Source organism: Mus musculus, chromosome 14 (assembly GCF_000001635.26).
Source record: "Mus musculus strain C57BL/6J chromosome 14, GRCm38.p6 C57BL/6J".
Classification (NCBI taxonomy): domain Eukaryota; kingdom Metazoa; phylum Chordata; class Mammalia; order Rodentia; family Muridae; genus Mus; species Mus musculus.
This window is the reverse complement of record NC_000080.6, coordinates 41,584,575-41,600,790: the sequence shown is the minus strand read 5'-3', so window position 1 is coordinate 41,600,790 and position 16,216 is coordinate 41,584,575.

Below are 16,216 nucleotides of genomic sequence, written 5' to 3'. Positions count from 1 at the left end.
AGAGACAACTATAACAACTAACTCCAGAGATTGCCAGATGGCGAAAGGTAAACATAAGAATCCTACTAACAGAAACCAGGACGACTCACCATCATCAGAACCCAGCACACCCACTTCGCCCAGTCCAGGGCACCCCAACACACCTGAAAAGATAGACCTAGATTTAAAAGCATATCTCATGATGATGGTAGAGAACATCAAGAAGGACTTTAATAACTCTCTTAAAGAAATACAGGAGAACACTGCTAAAGAGTTACAAGTCCTTATAGAAAAACAGGAAAACACATCCAAACAGGTGATGGAAATGAACAAAACCATACTAGACCTAAAAAGGGAAGTAGACACAATAAAGAAAACCCAAAGTGAGGCAACGCTGGAGATAGAAACCCTAGGAAAGAAATCTGGAACCATAGATGCCAGCATCAGCAACAGAATACAAGAGATGGAAGAGAGAATCTCAGGTGCAGAAGATTCCATAGAGAACATCGGCACAACAATCACAGAAAATGGAAAATGCAAAAAGATCCTAACTAAAAACATCCAGCAAATCCAGGACACAATGAGAAGACCAAACCTACGGATAATAGGAGTGGATGAGAATGAAGATTTTCAACTCAAAGGACCAGCAAACATCTTCAACAGAATTATTGAAGAAAACTTCCCAAATATAAAGAAAGAGATGCCCATGAACATACAAGAAGCCTACAGAACTCCAAATAGACTGGACCAGAAAAGAAATTCCTCCCGACACATAATAATCAGAACATCAAATGCACTAAATAAAGATAAAATATTAAAAGCAGTAAGGGAAAAAGGTCAAGTAACATATAAAGGCAAGCCTATCAGAATTACACCAGATTTTTCACCAGAGACTATGAAAGCCAGAAGAGCCTAGACAGATGTTATACAGACACTAAGAGAACACAAATTCCAGCCCAGGCTACTATACCCAGCCAAACTCTCAATTACCATAGATGGAGAAACCAAAGTATTCCACGACAAAACTAAATTCACCCATTATCTCTCCACAAATCCAGCCCTTCAAAGGATAATAACAGAAAAAAAAACAATACAAGGACGGGAACCACGCCCTAGAAAAAACAAGAAGATAATCCCTCAACAAAACTAAAAGAAGACAGCCACAAGAACAGAATGCCAACTTTAACAACAAAAATAACAGGAAGCAACAATTACTTTTCCTTAATATCTCTTAATATCAATACTCTCAACTCCCCAATAAAAAGACATAGACTAACAGACTGGCTACACAAACAGGACCCAACGTTCTGCTGCTTACAGGAAACCCATCTCAGGGAAAAAGACAGACACTACCTCAGAGTGAAAGGCTGGAAAACTATTTTCCAAGCAAATGGTCTGAAAAAACAAGCTGCAGTAGCCATTCTAATATCGGATAAAATCTACTTCCAACCCAAAGTTATCAAAAAAGACAAGGAGGGACACTTCATACTCATCAAAGGTAAAATCCTCCAATAGGAACTCACAATTCTGAATATCTACGCTCCAAATGCAAGGGCAGCCACATTCATTAAAGACACTTTAGTAAGGCTCAACGCACACGTTGCACCTCACACAATAATACTGGGAGACTTCAACACACCACTTTCATCAATGGACAGATCGTGGAAACAGAAACTAAACAGGGACACAGTGAAACTAACAGAAGTTATGAAACAAATGGACCTGACAGATATCTACAGAACATTTTATCCTAAAACAAAAGGATATACCTTCTTCTCAGCACCTCACGGGACCTTCTCCAAAATTGACCATATAATTGGCCACAAAACAGGCCTCAACAGATACAAAAATATTGAAATTGTCCCATGTATCCTATCAGACCACCATGGCCTAAGACTGATCGTCAATAACAACATAAATAATGGGAAGCCGACATTCACGTGGAAACTGAACAACACTCTTCTCAATGATACCTTGGTCAAGGAAGGAATAAAGAAAGAAATTAAAGACTTTTTAGAGTTTAATGAAAATGAAGCCACAACATACCCAAACCTATGGGACACAATGAAAGCATTTCTAAGAGGGAAACTCATAGCTCTGAGTGCCTCCATGAAGAAACGGGAGAGAGCACATACTAGCAGCTTGACAACACATCTAAAAGCTCTAGAAAAAAAGGAAGCAAATTCACCCAAGAGGAGTAGACCGCAGGAAATAATCAAACTCAGGGGTGAAATCAACCAAGTGGAAACAAGAAGAACTATTCAAAGAATTAACCAAACGAGGAGTTGGTTCTTTGAGAAAATCAACAAGATAGATAAACCCTTAGCTAGACTCACTAAAGAGCACAGGGACAAAATCCTAATTAACAAAATCAGAAATGAATAGGGAGACATAACAACAGATCCTGAAGAAATCCAAAACACCATCAGATCCTTCTACAAAAGGCTATACTCAAGAAAACTGGAAAACCTGGACGAAATGGACAAATTTCTGGACAGATACCAGGTACCAAAGTTGAATCAGAATCAAGTTGACCATCTAAACAGTCCCATATCACCTAAAGAAATAGAAGTAGTTATTAATAGTCTCCCAGCCAAAAAAAGCCCAGGACCAGACGGGTTTAGTGCAGAGTTCTATCAGACCTTCAAAGAAGATCTAATTCCAGTTCCGCACAAACTATTTCACAAAATAGAAGTAGAAGATACTCTACCCAACTCATTTTATAAAGTCACTATTACTCTGATACCTAAACCACAGAAAGACCCAACAAAGATAGAGAACTTCAGACCAATTTCTCTTATGAATATCAATGTAAAAATCCTCAATAAAATTCTCACTAACCGAATCCAAGAACATATTAAAGCAATCATCCATCCTGACCAAGTAGGTTTTATTCCAGGGATGCAGGGATGGTTTAATATACGAAAATCCATCAATGTAATCCATTATATAAACAAACTCAAAGACAAAAACCACATGATCATCTCGTTAGATGCAGAAAAAGCATTTGACAAGATCCAATACCCATTCATGATAAAAGTTTTGGAAAGATCAGGAATTCAAGGCCCATACCTAAACATGATAAAAGCAATCTACAGCAAACCAGTAGCCAACATCAAAGTAAATGGAGAGAAGCTGGAAGCAATCCCACTAAAATCAGGGACTAGACAAGGCTGCCCACTTTCTCCCTACCTTTTCAACATTGTACTTGAAGTCCTAGCCAGAGGAATTCGACAACAAAAGGAGATCAAGGGGATACAAATTGGAAAAGAGGAAGTCAAAATATCACTTTTTGCAGATGATATGATAGTATATATAAGTGACCCTAAAAATTCTACCGGAGAACTCCTAAACCTGATCAACAGCTTCGGTGAAGTAGCTGGATATACAATAAACTCAAACAAGTCAATGGCCTTTCTCTATACAAAGAATAAACAGGCTGAGAAAGAAATTAGGGAAACAACACCCTTCTCAATAGTCACAAATAATATAAAATATCTTGGCGTGACTCTAACAAAGGAAGTGAAAGATCTGTATGATAAAAACTTCAAATCTCTGAAGAAAGAAATTAAAGAAGATCTCAGAAGATGGAAAGATCTCCCATGCTCATGGATTGGCAGGATCAACATTGTAAAAATGGTTATCTTGCCAAAAGCAATCTACAGATTCAATGAAATCCCCATCAAAATTCGAACTCAATTCTTCAACGAATTAGAAGGAGCAATTTGCAAATTCATCTGGAATAACAAAAAACCTAGGATAGCAAAAACTCTCCTCAAGAATAAAAGAGCCTCTGGTGGAATCACCATGCCTGACCTAAAGCTTTACTACAGAGCAATTGTGATAAAAACTGCATGGTACTGGTATAGAGACAGACAAGTAGACCAATGGAATAGAATTAAAGACCCAGAAATGAGCCCAAACACCTATGGTCACTTGATCTTCGACAAGGGAGCTAAAACCATCCAGTGGAAGAAAGACAGCATTTTCAACAATTGGTGCTGGCACAACTGGTTGTTATCGTGTAGAAGAATGCGAATCGATCCATATTTATCTCCTTGTACTAAGGTCAAATCTAAGTGGATCAAGGAACTTCACATAAAACCAGAGACACTGAAACTTATAGAGGAGAAAGTGGGGAAAAGCCTTGAAGATATGGGCACAGGGGAAAAATCCCTGAACAGAACAGCAATGGCTTGTACTGTAAGATAGAGAATTGACAAATGGGACCTAATGAAACTCCAAAGTTTCTGCAAGGCAAAAGACACCGTCAATAAGACAAAAAGTCCACCAACAGATTGGGAAAGGATCTTTACCTATCCTAAATCAGATAGGGGACTAATATCCAACATATATAAAGAACTCAAGAAGGTGGACTTCAGAAAATCAAATAACCCCATTTAAAAATGGGGCTCAGAACTGAACAAAGAATTCTCACCTGAGGAATACCGAATGGTAGAGAAACACCTGAAAAAAATGTTCAACATCCTTAATCATCAGGGAAATGCAAATCAAAACAACCCTGAGATTCCACCTCACACCAGTCAGAATGGCTAAGATCAAAAATTCAGGTGACAGCAGATGCTGGCATGGATGTGGAGAAAGAGGAACACTCCTCCATTGTTGGTGGGATTGCAGGCTTGTACAATCACTCTGGAAATCAGTCTGGCAGTTCCTCAGAAAATTGGACATAGTACTACCGGAGGATCCAGCAATACTTCTCCTGGGCATATATCCAGATGATGCCCCAACTGGTAAGAAGGACACATGCTCCACTATGTTCATAGCAGCCTTATTTATAATAGCCAGAAGCTGGAAAGAACCCAGATGCCCCTCAACAGAGGAATGGATACAGAAAATGTGGTACATCTACACAATGGAGTACTCCTCAGCTATTAAAAAGAATGAATTTATGAAATTCCTAGCCAAATGGATGGACCTGGAGGGCATCATCCTGAGTGAGGTAACACATTCACAAAGGAACTCACACAATATGTACTCACTGATAAGTGGATATTAGCCTCAAACCTAGGATACCCAAGATATAAGATACAATTTCCTAAACACATGAAACTCAAAAAGAATGAAGACTGAAGTGTGGACACTATGCCCCTCCTTAGAATTGGGAACAAAACACCCATGGAAGGAGTTACAGAGACAAAGTTTGGAGCTGAGATGAAAGGATGGACCATGTAGAGACTGCCATATCCAGGGATCCACCCCATAATCAGCATCCAAACGCTGACACCATTGCATACACTAGCAAGATTTTATTGAAAGGACCCAGATGTAGCTGTCTCTTGTGAGACTATGCCGGGGCCTAGCAAACACAGAAGTGGATGCTCACAGTCAGCTAATGGATGGATCACAGGGCTCCCAATGGAGGAGCTAGAGAAAGTACCCAAGGAGCTAAAGGGATCTGCAACCCTATAGGTGGAACAACATTATGAACTAACCATTACCCCGGAGCTCTTGACTCTAGCTGCATATGTATCAAAAGATGGCCTAGTCGGCCATCACTGGAAAGAGAGGCCCATTGGACTTGCAAACTTTATATGCCCCAGTAAGGGGAACGCCAGGGCCAAAAAGGGGGAGTGGGTGGGTAGGGGAGTGGGGGTGGGTGGGTATGGGGGACTTTTGGTATAGCATTGGAAATGTAAATGAGCTAAATACCTAATAAAAATGCGAAAAAAAAGAAAAAAAAAGAATAGGACTTTATGAGTCCCTCCCTCATTAATGCCTGTGTTACTTGGAAAATATCTTGTGTATGTCTTATGCATACAGTTACAGTTACTGTGCTTTCATGTGTGCAACATCCCTGTCATAGCCAGGAAAAACTGTTTTATTATACCTACCCACTATGTGTAGCTCTTACAATATTTTCTTCTTTTTCTTCTGATGTGTTCCCTAGGCCTAGGATTTATGGTTGATGCATAGCCGTCTCATGGAGCTCTGAGCATTCAACTGTCTCTTATTCCATGTACAATTACAAACTGGTGCTATGGGTCTCTAATAATCATTGTCTACTGTAAAGGGAATTTTCTCTGATGATGTGAAAGGTGTACTCCTCTTTATATCTAAAGGTAAAACTAAGAGACAGTTTTATGCCATTTCCATATAGCAGGATATTACTAGTAAGAAATCCTTTAGGTCCTGTGCTCTGAGCATTCATGGGTACTTGGTTCAGGCAATAGTGCCAGTCATGAGTCTTGTCAGACTTTATATCCAATGAGAAAGTGGTTGGTTGTGCTCACACCATCATACCACTGTCTCACCTGGGAGCATGTCTTGCCAGGCTGACAATCATTGTATATCTCAGGGTTCAGAGTTGGGTAAGAATGTTGATGACTTTCTCCCATGTTAGCATGTAAGCCATATTCTAATAACAGGAATACTAACAGGAAGGGATTACAGATTAGCACGAAATTAATTTGTCCATGTCCTAAGAACCAAGCATACAATGTCTTGAGTGAAAGGAATTTACCATTAAGTTTTATGTGGTAATGAGCTCCACAGCAATAAACTATTCTGGTGGTATGGAAAAATATGTATAAATATATAAATATTGATTCAAAAGAAGGATAACATATGCCTAGCACTGCAATTTTTAGTAGACTTGCAAACTTTATATGCCCCAGTACAGGGGAACACCAGGGCCAAAAAGGGGGAGTGGGTGGGCAGGGGAGTGGGGGTGGGTGGATATGGGGGACTTTTGGTATAGCATTGGAATTGTAAATGAGTTAAATACCTAATAAAAAATGGAAAAAAAAACAAAACAAAACAAAAAAAAAAAGAGCCTGAGCAGGAACATGTCAGGACTGTTTTCTGTCAGTGTTGCTAGAGTTCTTTCCTAGAGCTTATATTCTGGAGCTGACTGGATCAACATGGATGTGAGAAAGGCTTCTCTCAGCCTGAGTGTTGGGTGAGAGTTGTGAGGCTTCAAGAATGAAATTTCACTAACACTCTCCACCTAGTCTAAGAAATGTGCCCCCTAAGAAATGTTAGTGCCCAAGGGATGGATAGCAGAGTCCAGTGTCTCACATTAAACATAAGCCTTCCATAGTCCCCATTCAACTGTTTCTCTACCATCCATTGTTATCTTCTCATAGTTTTCTACTCACTTATGATTTTAGGACAGAGAGAGCAACAGGTATATATATATATATATATATATATATATATATATATAGAGAGAGAGAGAGAGAGAGAGAGAGAGAGAGAATGTGTTTATATGTGGCATGAGCATGTGTGTACCAATTTGTATATTGGTGGGTGTGTTGAAATTCCAGTTATTTATGTAAGGTTTTGTTCAGTTTTATTTATTTATTTATTTATTTATTTATTTATTTATTCATTCATTCATTTATTTATGTATGTGTGTGTTTGTTTGTTTATTGGGACAGCATCTTTTTGTTTGTTTGTTTTTTATTCAGCCTTTCTGTAACATATTCCCTGGAAACCAGGTCTGTCACTGAACCTGAGACTTCCTGTTTTGTTTAAGCCTTCTTACCAGCATCTGTGAATCTTCTGTCACCTCCCAGGCAGAGATCTTTGTAGGGTTGGTCTCAATTAATTGTTATGAGGTTCAATTGCTCACAGCTAGGAAGATCATGGTATTATTTTCTATAATTTTATACAAACATTTTAGTGTTTTGGGTTTTTTATTTGTTTGTTTTTGTAACTGCCAATTCATTAACAAGGAGGAAGACAATGCTGTCTGCTTCAGGTGCCAGACACACAACTTGACTCAATGTGCCTTCTCATGAGTTTTATCTCATCATGATGGAAACTTCAGAAAGTGGTAATAGGGAGGGGGTAGACAAGAGGTGGTCTTACCCAAGAAACCTGGGCTACATGTTATCCACAGTGGAGTGTTTCAACAATTAATGCCTTTCTTATCCAAGAGAAACCAAGTTGCCAACACTTAAAAGTGAATGAAAACATAGATAGTCCAGCCCACCTTTTCCAAATCTTACCATGTGACCTCAGATTCCCCTTCCCAGTCCTTCCCTCATTCATTACAACTTCCAGACCCTGGGTTTGGAGGCCCACCCATGTGAGAAAAAAACGCAGAGCAGGCATGGTACCCTTGGAATAGGAGTATGATATGGGGCACAAAAGGAGTGCTCAAAAACAGCTAGCTGAAGAAATGAGACAAAATGGGGCTCCAAGGATCTCGATGTTCCTATTGAAAGAACACTTAGGAACCTAAAACAACAGCCTATCCTTCTAAGATGGGAGTGTAGGGCTCTTGGAGGTCATAGGGCAGGAGTCCATGCACCCTGGAGTCACAAAAGATGGTTCCCTGGCCTGGTGGGAAAGCATTGGTGTTGGTTGAGGGACAACAGAAGCCAACTTACCTGGATTATCGTGGCTCTCCATCCACTGGTCCTCAGACTCCAGTGGCCCTGGGATCAAGCTTCTTCGTGAAGTTCCACTTCTGTGTCTGTCTTCTGCTTCAGGGCCTTCGCAAAGCACTCTTTCTCTTGCCTGCCTCGTGGATGCTGGCAGGGATCACAGGAGATACTCAGACCCCTGTGTCAGGAGGTGAGGACACCAGGCCAGATGTGACCTTCGTGGCCACTTCCAATCCAGCCACGCGCTCTTGTCCCCCTCCCAGTTGGTCACTGCTAGCTTTCCTTTCTAGGCAGAGGAGTTCCTGGACCCCTGACAGCAAACCCTTCCAGCTCTATGGTATGGAGAGGTGACTCAGGATGTCACTTCCGGAATTATCTAGGAACCAGGTCCTCCGATCTTCTCTATGGCAGCTATCTCAGAGTAGAGCTTCTCGGGCCCAATACACTCCTAGGACAGAAGGACAGTCTCCAGTTTTATTGTTTCCTAATTAAACTCTTTAGTAATAAAAAGTTAAAATGTAAGCATTTTAAAAATAAAACTTAGACTCCTTTGCCTTCATTGCACTAAGATAAACCCCTGGAACCTAATGAGTTTCTTACTGTCTTCACCGAGTGGATTCATGGAATCCTACACTGCAACCCTTTGCTGATGTTGTTTTGCTGAGTCTATCATAGACATAACTTTGCTTCTGTACAGATTCCCTCTTATTGTTTTGCAGAATGCTGCATTTAAGAAAAATCAAGGCATGTTAAGTCACTAACCTCTTTTTGGCTGGCATTATTAACCTGTGTGTGTGTGTGTGTGTGTGTGTGTGTGCGCACGCGCGCGCGCGCGCGCGCGTGCGCCCACACGCACAACTGTGTTTTTAAATTGGGTATTTTCTTTACTCACATTTTCCCATTTCCAGGTTTCCCCTCATGAAAAAAAAAAAAAAAACCTCCCCCAATTCCCTTTCCAATCCCGTTCTTACCATCCTACCCACTCCTGGTTCCTGGCCCTGACATTATATAGCATGAACTGTAATGTGTTGAATTGCAGCTACTGGATAATATCTATGGCTAACTGTTTTGATTGGTGGTAGAGAGTCTTATGAGAAGTAGCTAAGCTAGGTTTAGAGAGCAGAATATATTTCAGCTTGGAGCTTGCTGGACGATGTTCTTCTGAACTCTCTTTTTTAGAACCTTGAATCTTGTGTGGACCCACTTGTGTGTTCAGAGGACCAATTTGTCTGTTTTATATCATACTTGTAGAAGCAGCAAATATCTGCATGGAAAAAGTTCCTGAAAGGAAATCAGCACAGGCCCAGGCACACAAGTTGGGTTAATTTAAGAATCGATTACACTTTTGATACATATGCAGCTAGAGTCAAGAGCTCCGGGGTACTGGTTAGTTCATAATGTTGTTCTACCTATAGGGTTGCAGATCCCTTTAGCTCCTTGGGTACTTTCTCTAGCTCCTCCATTGGGAGCCCTGTGATCCATCCATTAGCTGACTGTGAGCATCCACTTCTGTGTTTGCTAGGCCCCGGCATAGTCTCACAAGAGACAGCTACATCTGGGTCCTATCGATAAAATCTTGCTAGGGTATGCAATGGTGTCAGCGTTTGGGTGCTGATTATGGGGTGGATCCCTGGATATGGCAGTCTCTACATGGTCCATCCTTTCATCTCAGCTCCAAACTTTGTCTCTGTAACTCCTTCCATGGGTGTTTTGTTCCCAATTCTAAGGAGGGGCATAGTGTCCACACTTCAGTCTTCATTCTTCTTGAGTTTCATGTGTTTAGCAAATTGTACCTTATATCTTGGGAATCCTAGGTTTGGGGCTAATATCCACTTATTAGTGAGTACATATTGTGTGAGTTCCTTTGTGAATGTGTTACCTCACTCAGGATGATGCCCTCCAGGTCCATCCATTTGGCTAGGAATTTCATAAATTCATTCTTTTTAATAGCTGAGTAGTACTCCATTGTGTAGATGTACCACATTTTCTGTATCCATTCCTCTGTTGAGGGGCATCTGGGTTCTTTCCAGCTTCTGGCTATTATAAATAAGACTGCTATGAACATAGTGGAGCATGTGTCCTTCTTACCAGTTGGGGCATCTTCTGGATATATGCCCAGGAGAGGTATTGCTGGATCCTCCGGTAGTACTATGTCCAATTTTCTGAGGAACCGCCAGACTGATTAACAGAGTGGTTGTACAAGCCTGCAATCCTACCAACAATGGAGGAGTGTTCCTCTTTCTCCACATCCACGCCAGCATCTGCTGTCACCTGAATTTTTGATCTGAGTCATTCTGACTGGTGTGAGGTGGAATCTCAGGGTTGTTTTGATTTGCATTTCCCTGATGATTAAGGATGGTGAACATTTTTTCAGGTGCTTCTCTGCCATTCGGTATTCCTCAGGTGAGAATTCTTTGTTCAGTTTTGAGCCCCATTTTTTAATGGGGTTATTTGATTTTCTGAAGTCCACCTTCTTGAGTTCTTTATATATGTTGGATATTAGTCCCCTATCTGATTTAGGATAGGTAAAGATCCTTTCCCAATCTGTTGGTGGTCTTTTTGTCTTATTGACGGTGTCTTTTGCCTTGCAGAAACTTTGGAGTTTCATTAGGTCCCATTTGTCAATTCTCTATCTTACAGCACAAGCCATTGCTGTTCTGTTCAGGAATTTTTCCCCTGTGCCCTGAACTCGCACAATATGTACTCACTGATAAGTGGATATTAGCCCAGAAACTTAGGATACACAAGATTTAAGATACAACTTGCCAAACGCATGAAATTCAAGAAGAACGAAGACCAAAGTGTGGACACTTTACCCTTTCTTAGAAATGGGAACAAAACACCCATGGAAGGAGTTACAGAGACAAAATTTGGAAGTATGACGAAAGGATGGACCATCTAGTGATTGCCATATCCGGAGATCCATCCCATGATCAGCTTCCAAACGCTGACACCATTGCATACACTAGCAAGATTTTGCTGAAAGGACCCAAATATAGCAAACACGGAAGTGGATGCTCACAGTCATCTTTTAATGGACCACAGGGCCCCCAATGGAGGAACTAGAGAAAGCACCCATGGAACTAAATGGAACTGCAACCCTATAGGTGGAACAACAATATGAACTAAGCAGTACCATGGAGCTCTTGTCTCTAGCTGCATATATATCAAAAGATGGCCTAGTCGGCCATCACTGGAAAGAGAGGCCCATTGGACATGCAAACTTTATATGCCCGAGTACAGGGGAACGCCAGGGCCAAAAAGGGGGAGTGGGTGGGTAGGAGAGTGGTTGTGGGTGGGTATGGGGGACTTTTGGTATAGCATTGGAAATGTAAATGAGCTAATTACCTAATAAAAATGGAAAAGGAAAAAAAATTAATATATTGTAGGTCAAGTTGAAAAACAGGCTTGGGCAAGTGAGTATAAAAGTAACAACTTATTAAGAAATACAATGTCTAGTTAATTTTCTCAAAGAAAAAAAAAGAATCGATTACACATCTCAGGTCTCAATACTTATTCAGTTCTCAGGAAATGTGCTGTAATATAGCAGTGTTTTTATTGGTGTGTGTGTGTGTGTGTGTGTGTGTGTGTGTGTGTGTGTGTGTCTGTGTGTATATATATCTTTGTGTGTGTATGTGTTTTTGCCCAGGTGTTTGTGAGCATGTTTATGTGTCATATTTATGTAATGGTAGCTGCTTGTTGTAGGTGCAAGTATATAGTACTGTTCATTCATGTATTCTTTTCTTTTATTTGTGTGTGTATGTATATGTGAAGGCAGGTATTCATGTGTCTCTGTACACATATGTATGTATTTGATTGTATATAGTCACTTGGTGAGCAAACACCTTAAATGATATAATAGAGGACAACTTAAAAGAGAAAATTACTCTGTCAGTTCATTTTGCATTGGAGAAACAGCTCTTCATGATGCCTCTCCACCTAGCTCACTAGAACAAATGGAGACAAACATGGTGTGAAGTCAGATTTTGAAGGGATTGTAGAGGGAAAAGTGCTTATCTGTATTGAAATCATTTGTAAGAAAAGAAAGGAAGGTGGAACCTGGAATTAGCAATGAGCCTGCTGTGTTAAACCCATTTGGCTGAGAGTGAAAAAGGCTGGCTAAGCCTTTGTGTTCCCTCTCTGCATATCATGAATAGTGACTGCACAGTGGAGGACAGTGGATGCATCTTCTTGGCATCCTAGTTTATTATCCTCCTTGCCTGCTACCATTTTCTTTCCAACTTTGCCTATGCTTCACTCAGTCTCCCTTCCTTGGAGTTTGTTCAGGGTGTTATGATTTGAAAGATTGAGTTGTTTGGAGTTGAGACTGTCCCAAGCCAAAGGGCCATAAGTATGGTGAAGTGTAAGAACAGGGCTGCCTCAGACACCCCTTAGGCTCATGATAGTCAGAAGAGCAAACACTCTGTTCTGTCTGTAGCCCTCTGCAATTCATGTTATTAAAAACAGCTTTAAAGTTTCACCAGCTCAGGACAGGTATTCTTGCTTCCTGGAGTTTCAGATACAGAATTCCCAGCACCATGTCTGCCCATATGATGCCATGCTTTTGCCAAGACAAAAATGTACTAAATTTTTAAAAATAGAAGCCCAGTTTCAACCTCCCACATCCAATGCTACATTTTCCTACCGTCTAAGTAGTGTAGCTGCATTTCCATCCAGGTCAATACTAGACAGTGGGCTATTGGCAAATATAGTCTAACATCTCTGCATTTGGTCTGCCCAGTGGCTTTTCCACACATTTACTGCAGGGCAAAAAAGCAAAACCACACTAAGAGAATGAGGTAGTATGGAGGTGGGATAACTGACTGAAGACTTTGGAAAGGCTATGTGGAACAATTGTAGAACCATTATAATATACAAATCCATATAAACGAGGTTTAAATAGAATTACTCTCTTATGCTCTGACAGTGCCTCCCCTAAATCCAATAAACTATCAAATGAAAAACCCAGGGGCAGTTTTAGGTTATTTTGTTTTGGGTTGTTCATCATTAAAGTCTAATACCCACTCAGGAAACATTAAACATTAAGCATTACATTATACTACACTTCACTACACTACACTAGCCAACCCCAAACAATGTGTGTATCTCTCCATGTTAAAATGTTCATGTGTACTTCATATATCAGACACACACACACACATTTTTATAAAAAATTTTTTATCTAACAACCACTGAAAAATGTCATGTCCTGTCCCTGACTTTCCATTCTTCAGAGAATGATGATCTGTAAGCAGAGCCAAAAGTTAGAAATGCATAAGGCATTCAGTACTTAGTGAAAGGTTTGGTCCTGGGTAAGCCCCTAGGCTGCCCCTACCATTTCTCATTGCATGTCATCGGCATCTCATGGTGACTTTCTTCTACTCTGTATAGCTATAGTCCTGTTGTCTCCTCATACTTGGAAGACCTACTGAGATTTGTTGAAAGTTTTGTCCTTTTTTGTGTTAATAATCAAAGGAAAGTAGACTAGAATAAAACCTGTGTTGCTGTAAATCTCTCCAACCCAAATATATGCCGGCAAGCAACATTACAATATGATTACATGCAGTGCACCTATATTGGGCAGATCTACCACTACATTACCATCTTTCTGAGCTTATGAGACCTCTTAGAACTTGCAGTTTCTCCACGCCATGTGCTTCTGCTCCACTTTTCTCCTTCTTCCTCCTCCTGTGTGTCCTCTCCCTCTTCCATTTTCTCCTTCTCCTCCCCCCCTTCTGCTCCACCTTCCCTTTTACCAGCCTGGTCATCAGCTCTCCTTTATTTTACAAATTAAAATGGCAATCAGGTTTACAGAAAATCACCTGAGTGCTGATTCATTCCTCTTTCACTACCACTCCTGGGATAACAGAATTAACATCTTACATAAATAGCCCCAGGGCTTCCACGGGAACCCCATGATGGGATCATCTGCAGTTTCCTCTCTATTATTCCTGCAAGGAAGAACCAGGGGCAATGCCCTTGAGCTTCAATGAATGTCAACCCTGGTGTTGCATGCTGACCTCTGGAGGTGTCTTCCTACTAAAGGCTCACCCCTATACTCTACAGTCTTTGACTCTAAACAGCAGGAATGGGATCAGGCATAGGTGTCTTCCAGGAAGCTCTAATGGTTATTCTAATACTCAGGCACTGCTCTAAGACACAATGTTACCTTCTCCCTCATTAGAGCAGGATTCTCTAATCCCAAGAAATAGAGATTTGGTGCAAACTAATAAGAGGCCATCAGGACTTTGAGATAGATGGTCTGGGGAGGAAAAGGGCAAGATTCGAAATTTTGCATCTGAGGCCCCTTCAGGAGGTTTTCATGTTTTTAAAATGCCCTTGCACAAACACCAAAGATGCAAGCCTGGTACATTCTACAGGAAACAAACAGATCCCATGTGAGTGGAGGCTGACATCATTTCCCCTGAAATAAACTTCAGCAAATGTTTGAAGAATAGCCATTTGATAAGTCCCATGTTGATTTTCTGGAGCTATCATTACAAAGTACCACTAAGTGGATGCCTTAATCAATACAGGATTTTTATCCTCTATTCTGAAATTCAGGAGTTCAAAACTATGGTGACTTAATTTCTTCTCCTGTTGCTGTGATATAATATCCTTAGACAAGGGCTAGTTTTCTTTGCTGCCCAGGCAATTTGCAGGGCCTGCTCTCCTGAGTGCTTCAGCTTGTGAGGAGCAGAGCCAGGTGTAACACTGTCGGGTAGCTTAACCTGATATCTAGTGATGCTATTTGTGCAGGTAGATAACAGCTTGACATCAGTCTTTACATGACTAAACTGTCCCGAGTATGCAGTGTGGACTGAGACACTTCCTTTTCTTTTTCAGATAGATATTCCTAGGCTTGAAAGCATTCTGTCAGCCACTCTCAAGGACCAATCTTGTAGCATCCAAACTGACTATGGAGTCTCAAATGGCCACTTGTCTTGTAGCTGTTGTAGCAGATGAATGAAGTTACAAGCCTGGAATTTAACTCAGGGAGCATGGACATTTACTAGGTTTAATCATAGGACTTGGAGGTCAAAGAGAAGGAAAAAATTACCTCATCTCATCCAGACTTGTTGGAGAAAAAAACTGAGGCTCCATGGAGGCTTTTAAAGTCTGCCACCCTCCTCATAGATTCCTCCCAGACTCCATTTATTGCCCTTAATTGAGTAGATATATTCTCAGGAGAAAGTTTTCATAGTTGGAGTATAACCCAGAATATAAATACGAATACATAGATCATTAAATTCTGTGTCTGTGGTGACTAGCTGATGAGATGGCTCAGTGGAAAAGGTAATTTGACCAAGCATAGAGACCCGAGTTCCTTCCCTTTGACCCACATCATAGGCAAGAAAAAACTCCATCAGTTGTCCTCTGACTTTCATGTAGGTGGGGGTGCCAGGTCTTAAAAGCTCAAGTTTCCCACTGCTCACTTACACTGAGAACTCTCCATTAGATACACACATGTAAATATATGACTCTGTGCACCATTTGGGAGGTTCAGTAATTTTTTATTTTCACTTTTGTTGCCCAGAAGCTAGAGAAACCAAGGAGGCCAGCATCGGATCATCACCTAAAACACAGCTTAGGGATTATGGATATAGGGAACTTGTGACTGAGGTGTGAACATCATGTGTTCCAAACTGCTCTAAATGGTTTTCAATACATACATGGCCAACTGTAGTAGATGCTGTTATTTCATTGCTGTTTCTTTGTTGCTATAGTTTTCTTTTACTGTCTACCTCTGATTACATCAAAGAGATACAAAAACTGTGAAGAAATTTGCACTAATCCCTGTGGCCTGTTGAAACCTTATTAACTGTCAGAGTCTGCTTTAGTGAGGATGCTGGCCTGGATGACGTACAGCTGCTTCAGGT